The sequence below is a fragment of the Nelusetta ayraudi genome, unplaced genomic scaffold (genome assembly GCF_046127955.1).
Source record: "Nelusetta ayraudi isolate G7.1 ecotype Tasmania unplaced genomic scaffold, CSIRO-AGI_Nayr_v1 ptg000306l, whole genome shotgun sequence".
Taxonomy (NCBI): domain Eukaryota; kingdom Metazoa; phylum Chordata; class Actinopteri; order Tetraodontiformes; family Monacanthidae; genus Nelusetta; species Nelusetta ayraudi.
Window position 1 is genome coordinate 16473 of NW_027466354.1, and position 8236 is coordinate 24708.

Below are 8236 nucleotides of genomic sequence, written 5' to 3' on the forward strand. Positions count from 1 at the left end.
AGAGAGAGAGAGGGAGGGAGGGAGGGGGAGAGAGAGGGAGGGAGAGAGAGAGAGAGAGAAGGGGGGGACAGAGAGAGAGAGAGAGAAGGGGGGGACAGAGAGAGAGAAGGGGGGAGAGAGACAGAGAGAGAGAGAGAGACAGAGAGAGAGGGAGAGAGAAGGGGGGGGCAGAGAGAGATCCCTCATTAATTCTCTTAATCAGCATATGGATCAGAGAAAATCTCCCTGTGCACTACTGGCGACAGCCGCGCCCATTCAAAACACATTAGACAAAGTGCGACACCGTCACGGTAGCAGATGTTCTTTGCTGTGTTTCTCGCCACTCGAACCCGTTTCCACCCCCCCCCCCCCCCCCACCCACCTCCCAGGCCCCCCTCCTTTCAGTCCTCCCTCCCAACCAACCAGCCAGAGACAAAGAGAAACAAGATGAATTAATACCACCAGAGTTCCCAGCGGCATTGAAGGGTGTGTGTGTGTGTGTGTGTGTGTGTGTGTGTGTGGGCGGGGGGGGGGGGGTTGTTTTTTTTTTTAGTTTAGTTTATTTATTTTTTGTTCTTGTTGAAAATATTTCTCACTTTTTTAGCAGAGTGCACTCTGCTCCCACATGTATTGTCTGGCTGTGATCATGTCAGAGCTGGACAAGTGGGATGTGGGGTCCTGCTGGCTGGCTGGCTGGCTGGCTGGCTGGCTGGCTGCTCTGAAGCAGACGGCTTGTTTGCGTGTACTAACAGCTCCTCACAGCTGTGTTCTCTCTGAAGGTAACAGGAGAAGGCCTCATCCATCAGGAAAAAAAAAGGCATTCTCTGTTCTGCTCCTCCCTCCCTCCCTCTGCTCTCTGCAGTCTCCTCCCCCTATCAACTCACCCACCCCCCTCCCCCCGTCACCTCCACTCCCCCTTTATTTTGTTGTTCAAGTGCGTCCTCTGCAGAAATGTCAGCTCACAGGGAGGAGGTCGCGTCCTGGGGTCACCGCCGTGAATCACCGCGTTAGCTCGGCTTTTCTCTCTTTTCAAGTGTGTGTGTGTGTGTGTGTGTGTGTGTGTTTCTCAAGGCGTCCCTTTACCAGCCAGTCGTCCGTCCACGGGGGAGGGGAGGAGGAACGGGGGGGGGGGGCACGCTGTGACGGCAACCTGCCCAAAAGTAACTGGCTCGAGGTCGACGTTCAGCACCGGAGCGCCGTTAAACACTCAGAGTCTGCGCCTGTCAAAGCGCCATACAGTTCATTAGTGGTCTGGTTGTGAGAAATGCAACCAAACCTTTTTATTTATTTATTCATTTACTTATTCATTTATTTATTTATTTATTTATTTATTTATTTTCCAAGAGGACTGCTGGCCAAAATCCAAGCGCTTTCCTGGCAAAGTGGGCCTTCGCCGCTCCAATCCACAGCGTCTTCCTGCCAGTGATGGGACCATCCCTCGCTCCGAGGTTAATGGGGGGGGGGGGAGCTGTCACATTGTTTCCGCACACATCGTGCGATCGTTAGTCACTAGATGTACATCGTAACCTTTATGCCTGCGATTAACCCCGGAGGTCTTCTGGAGGAGGTGGGAGCACAAAGTTTCCCCAGCCAGCGTCCAGCCAGCGTGGCTTTGAGCAGAGGCCCCTCCTCTGGTCTGGCTCAGCGCACAGCCACTAAATGTTTCACTTTGATTCCACATACGTGACGATAAATTAAGGGGCATTTATTAAAGTTGCTTTGTTGCTGCCTGACAAAGCCACTTAATGCATAAATTAAGCCAATGCTTTGAGCCCGGCCAGGATTTACATACTGCCGCTGACGCACATAAAAATGTGCTGGCGATTCAGCCGCCGTATTTTACATGCGGGGCATTAGGTTGATGTGCCGCTCCAGAGTGACTTACTGTAGAGTAACAAAGGAATCGGCGCACACCCCGCTATTTATTTTCTTTTCTTTTTTCTTTTTTTTTTTTTCTTCCAGCTGCATCGCCGACATCAAACGTCCCGGTGACATATGGGAAGGATCTTTAAAGGGAAATCCTAATAAGTCTCCCAATAAACAACTCTCCTGCAGCCTTGCATGAAAGCGAGCCGTGGTGAAACGCATCAGATCTTCCATCAGAAGAATTAGCGCTCGCTGCTCCTCGTCGTCATTAACAGTTGCCAGTACAAAAGAAAGGCCGTCCGTGTTGTGATGTCTTCACCGCCTATATTTCATATTCAAATGTTATTGTTCCCGGCTACTTCGGCAGCTGCGCTCCGCGTCTTTGTACGCAGCAAATGGCAACCACCCAAACGTCTGCGTGGAATATGAACGCGCGTTGATGGCCGAGCTGATTAATGACTCAATCAATTAGAGTAACACGCAGCGTGCTGTTGAAAGAGAGGCCGCGCAGACACTCGCAGAAGTCCTGGAGAGACATGAAGTGCAGACGTCCAAGCCCCCCCGCGCTGCTGCTCCTCGGGGAGAAGACGAATCGCGCTCGCGCAGAAATAGAGCCGAGAGATTCTCCACCTGCTCCTGGAGAGTCGGCCCCCCCAAAGCCACGACCCACCTTGCGGCCCCCCGCCGGTTCCGCTTTCTGATCGTCTTGACGCTCGTGGTGACAAAAGGTGCCGACGCCGAGGAGGAAATGTCACATTTTTCAGGCCTCCCCAGAGTCCCGGAGTCCCAGAGTCAACCCGACTGCCACTTCTGAGGCGTCTGCGGCTGCGCGTGTGTAAGCGCTCCATTTATAATCTATGATGTCTGTGACATCTGCTCATCCAAACAAGTCAGAATGGTGCGCGGGGCGCGACATCTCCAACTTTGGTGAGAGGAGAGCGGGGGGGCGGGGGGGGGGGCCCGCTCCTCGCCGCCTGTCTGCTTCTAACAGCGATATTAGAGCAGCTTTTACAACACGCCGAGGGAGCGCTGCAGATCCAGCAGAACCGCGCCCTACTTTCTCCTCCCGCTCGAGTGTTTGTGTGCGTTTGCTGCGCTCCACATGCCCTGCAGATGTAGACAAGAGAGGCGGGAAGGCGTCTGGTCTGGCGAGCGTGCCCAGCAGTTACATATGCGCACAAAGAAAGAACACGTGCGCTCTCGTCGAGCGTACAAATGCCAGATCAGAGCCGGTCCGTGTGACTGACGAGAACTTGGCAGCGTCCGACGCAGCCTGCCGGACGCTCCGGTGTCCAACCCGGTTCTTGACTCCGTTCCACGTCAGCGCTGCGCGGCGGGCCTGGAAGTGCAGCACTGCGCGGATGCAACCGCTGCGACTGTCTCTGTCGCTGTTTGGTTTTTATGTCAAACGAGCAGAAGAGACGAGAGCCGTGAAAACAAGAGCGTTGACACTTCAGATAAAGTGCAAGTGGAGCGCTGTTTGCTGCTCCTGCCGATTCCTCACTGTGCAGCGCGGAAAGCGCACAAGAATCCATCAGTCAAGTTAATGAAAGACAACATTCCATCAAACAGGAGTTCTCACTTTGGTCAAAAGACTTTCAGCCTCTGCATCGACTTTTCCTCCTCTTTAATTTTTAGACAGCCGCATACTTTTTAAGCTCTCACAGTCCACACGTACAGAATGACGGGGGGGTGGTGGGGGGGTCGGGGGGGGGTTACTGGCCGGCGCAGCGGAGTCAATGCACACTCTGAGAAGAGAGGGCGGCGCAGCGAGGGATGACACTCAGAGCAGGTAGAGGAAGGAACAGAAGTCTCCCAGCACAGCTGCTCCTCTTCAGAGGATGGAACAGTCGAGCGATGGGGGGGGGGGGGGGGGGGGGTGGAGAGAGAGAGAAAAAAAATCATAAAAACTTTGCGGGTGACAAGCTGAGGAACTTTTTGGAGTCGGAGAGTTAGCACCAAAGTTCCCTGTCAGCCCCATTAAAGATGTGAAGCTGGCATCGCTGCCTCTATTGGAACCATATGTGTAAAAGAATTCCTGCGCTGGTAAGACATTCCAAATACTGTCCAAGAGCCAAAGACTTTGGTGTTAGTCTAATTTAAGCAGCATGTTGGGGAGAGCCCGCGCCGCTTTGATCATGTGGAGATCGTTTGGTACAAATTGAAGTAACCCCGGCTGCGTGTCTGCCGGATCACAACTGTGGATTTGTTGAATTAAACGCTTCGTTGAATGCAGTCTGCACATGAAAAGAAAGTTGCTCCAAGGAATCCGATAGCGGGTTTTTCACCTAGCCAGCAGGTCCGCTCCTTTATTACTTTTAAACTCAATCCACGCCGGGTCCGTGCCGCTTTAACGAGACAGGGGCCGCGGCCTGGAGGAGATCATGTTCGGAGAGGGGGGGGAGACGGGCAGAAATCACCTGGGCTTTGTAATGGAGAACATATTGCATGGGAGAAACTGAGCACGCACTGTGATGGATCAGACTGTACATGTTTACATTCACCATCTTCACCTCCTTTCATACACTTTTTTTTTTTTTTGTTGCCATGGACCTTTGACCCTAAGCAAGAAAGCTGCACTCACTCACTCACTGCAGCCGCTATCTAGTGTCTTCTCTTTCTGTTGATATCTGTGGGGGGGAGAGGGGGGGTCCGGTGGTTGCAGGGGGGGGGCGGTCGGGAGGTTGAGTACCAACAAATTCTCATTTTCCGAGCAGGAATATCAAGCAATGACTTTTGATTGATCAGCATCAGACGTCGTGAGTGAAGAGGAGCAGAAACCTTCAAGCGTGTCTTTTTTTTTTTCTTGCTTTTCACTCAGCGGCGTGTTCCACTGCAGCACCCTGCTGCACCCATCTGGGTTCACCGTCACACATCAGGGGTGGAGGCTGCTGCTTATCTGCCGTATTGATTTTCCCATTGGTTCTGCTCCTCATTTGGCAAATGGAAACATGCTGCGTGCAGGAAACAAGACCTGACGCCTAAAAGGCCCTAAAATGTGTATGACACACACACACACTCACACACACACACACTCACACTCACACTCACACACACAGTCCTGCACTGGAAAGGCTTTTTGCTTCGATATGAAGCGACTTCTCCTCCATGCGCCGCTATTTTATGGAGTCACAATGCGATAATCTGCTGGCTTCCTTGGCATGTGTAGCTGACGTGCTAAGCTTTTCCCTCAAAGCGTCTCCGGGCGACACCCCAAGTCCTGCGCCATGTGTGTGTGATTTCAGCCGCTGCTGAAGTGGAGCCTGCGTGAGAGCACCAATGGCATTTATTTAAGTTGGGGCACAAATTGGGAGGCAAAAGAAAACAGGATTGGCGGTGAAGTTCAAGTGCAGTCTTCCTTGCTTGGCTTCAGGAAGTGACTGCTGGAGTTGAGTCTCCAGTCCGCTGGGCGACGTCTGCGGTTGAAGGCCCCCGCGACTCAACCCCCACTTACGCCCCTTGTGGTGCACTGGAGGAAGTGCAGTGCACACGGCGAGGTTTGCTTAGTTGATGTGGAACAGATGTTCTTGACACGGCAGAATTTTCTGTTGGTGACACTTTAGTAGCTCGGCTGAAGTGCTGGATGTTTGTCCTCATCTCTTTATCAGCCTGAAATGATTTCTATGTTTTGGCTTTGACCGCGGTGGTCTTTCCTCACAGGGAATCCCGTTGTTCCTTTTTTTTGGGCGACCTGCACCTTCTTCTGTGCAGAGATTACACAGGAGGATACAATGGACGACCGATCATCAATATAGCAGCAGCTGAAACTGTCAGTGTTGAGTGAGGATTTCAAAACAAACACTGAAGCAGCATGTTTGTATTAAACACAGCCAACAACATCAACGCAGATGATGGTTTTAAGTCCTGTGGTATTTGCACACACGCTGCTCTGTGCTACAAAGCTGACAACAGGACTGCCCCCCCCCCCACACACACACACACACACACACATGTGCAGGCCTCTCCTGGCATCAGGTAGGATCTGATTGATCGCACTTCAAAGGCAGGAGATCCTGGATAATTAAAGCTGCGGTATAAATAGAAAGCATACACTATGCACTGGATCATATGTTTGATAGCAAACGGGGGCAGCGGCGCCCGGGCAGATCCGTGCTCCGTCCTGAGAAGCACCAATTTGCATGCCCTTGTAGTGGAGAATAACAGAACCCACAGACCAAGCTGGGGAATAATGAAGTGCTGTTTCAAAGTTGCAGCGTACTTTCATTGCACGCACTTTATTTCCATAAGGAAACAGGACATCAGCATGTGATGCTGATACCTGGAGAAGTGAAATCCACAGTGTAGACGGTGCACGGTGTGTGATTGGCACAGATGGAGGTGGACGTGGGGGGAAGTGATCAGAGTTGCAGGGTTCGGAGGCTTGCTTGTCATTGTAGCCAAAGCAGACACCACTGACGCACTGAAACAGTTAGTGAGGGATATTTAGCAAGACGCTAACACTCAACACTTTATTGTAATTTGTTTGTATGCATTGTATTGTATACAGACAATATGATGCAGTATTTGAGGTGGGACTTGGGGTCATGCGGAGGACAAATCTCACAACCTTTAGGACACATGTGACCAAACCATGGCAAGGTGCACATCATAGCATCCTTGCATATCAAGAGTAATGCAGCCTGAGTCCACTGCTGCGAGCTCTGCTGCGTCTACCAACGTTGGTGTTTGGAGGAAAACTCTTCCAAGTTGCAAGAAAGGCCAAAAATAAATGCTAACACACTGGCCAGAAACCTCATACAGTAAACATGCTGCGATGCTTTATTGTGTTCCTCTGATGGTTTCAAAGATTCCGCACTCAGGACTGTTAATTGAAGGATGCAGTGGCTCCAGCAGACGCAGCCAAACACAATGCTGCGTGAGAGCGAGGCGCTGCTGCGGCTGTGGGCGGAATAGAAGTGGAGAAGCCAGGGAACAAATCTCCCCTTTATGGATTGCACAGGCAAGTGGCGGCTTTGAGGGGGTGCGCAAACAACACTGCACCGCAAACAATAGTGACAGCCGGCCTCCGTTCACCATATATTGCGAGGCTGACTGCCCTGTGGCCACGGCAGCGGCGTCGTGCGGCTGGCCTGGCCGCAGGGCACCGCGCCACTCCAACAGCACGGCCGTAAAGCAAATCCAACCACGTGGCTGAGGACGCGACCGGCGCGTTGGGAGAAACGTCTGGCTACAACTACCACCAGAGCTTAACACAGACAGAAGACAAAGACAGTCTGTAATAAAGCAGAGGATTGACTTCACGTCACGCAGCAGTGGTGTAAGAAGATCTCAATCTCACAGTCGCACCGCAGGAGCAGGTCCCCGGAATGACGGTGACTCCAACACTGACATGGAAAAGACGATGAGTGACTTTTGTATTGGATGCACTTACTGACTGTCCGTAGTAAGCGGAAAGTGATCGCTCGCACACCTACAGCAGTGAGCGAACACTACGGCCATCACCGTTGGGATGAGGGAGGAGGGATGATGAGGTATGGAAGATCTAAAGGCTCCTTCCGTGGAATTAAAAAGCCTTTTTGAATTCTATATGATATTCTGTGTCTATTTCTTGCTGCTAATTGCTTGCCGTGTATTTCACCGTCTTTGCCACTGAGCCCTCCTGCAAACTGCTCGCTCACAGTCGCACGTCAGAAGGCCGAGTGCAAAGGATGCTGGGTACAAAGGCATGTGTTGGATGTGCAGATCCTATGAAAATGCACTGTTTTTTTTCTATTGTGGGTGATTTCTGGTTGTGGACGCCAGCTTGACCTAACCTGTGACTGCAGACAGGCGTGACTGATGAAGACGAAGAACAGTTGCACAGAGAGCGTGACGCAGGTCTAGAGTTGGGTCCTGGAGCAGGGTCCCAGGACCGCAGGCAGGGTTAGGCTGACTGTAAGGGCCGGTGGCTGCAGCTGGCCTTTGTGGTTAAAGTAGTAGGCTGGCCTTAATGGATTTGTGATGATGTATCTCTGAATTCTTGCCTAAGACCCCTGACTGGGAGTCGGCTCACAATGCTTATCTCTGCGGACATCTTGGCCCGGCTTCGGGGTTTGGGATCCGGTTTCACCTGCCCATGGGAGAAATCCAGCAGGACAAGAGTAACCAGGGATTAGTAGGGATGACCCCGGGAGCAGCGCAGCAACATTTGAGACCACTAAAGGGAGAAAAGTTGTTTGACCTTGAGGCATGGACAAGGTGAAAACTAAGAAAGATTATTAGATTAGAGGAAGTGAAAGGTGACACCGCTCTGTGTCCGAGCTAAAAGAGCTATGATTTTGGTCATGAGCAGTTGGGTAGCCTTGAGCAAAGGTTCATTCAATAGAGTTCTTTATCAAGGCACCAAGAAACATTGCTAGCAGATAACAATATGAGTGTTGATGGACTCCTT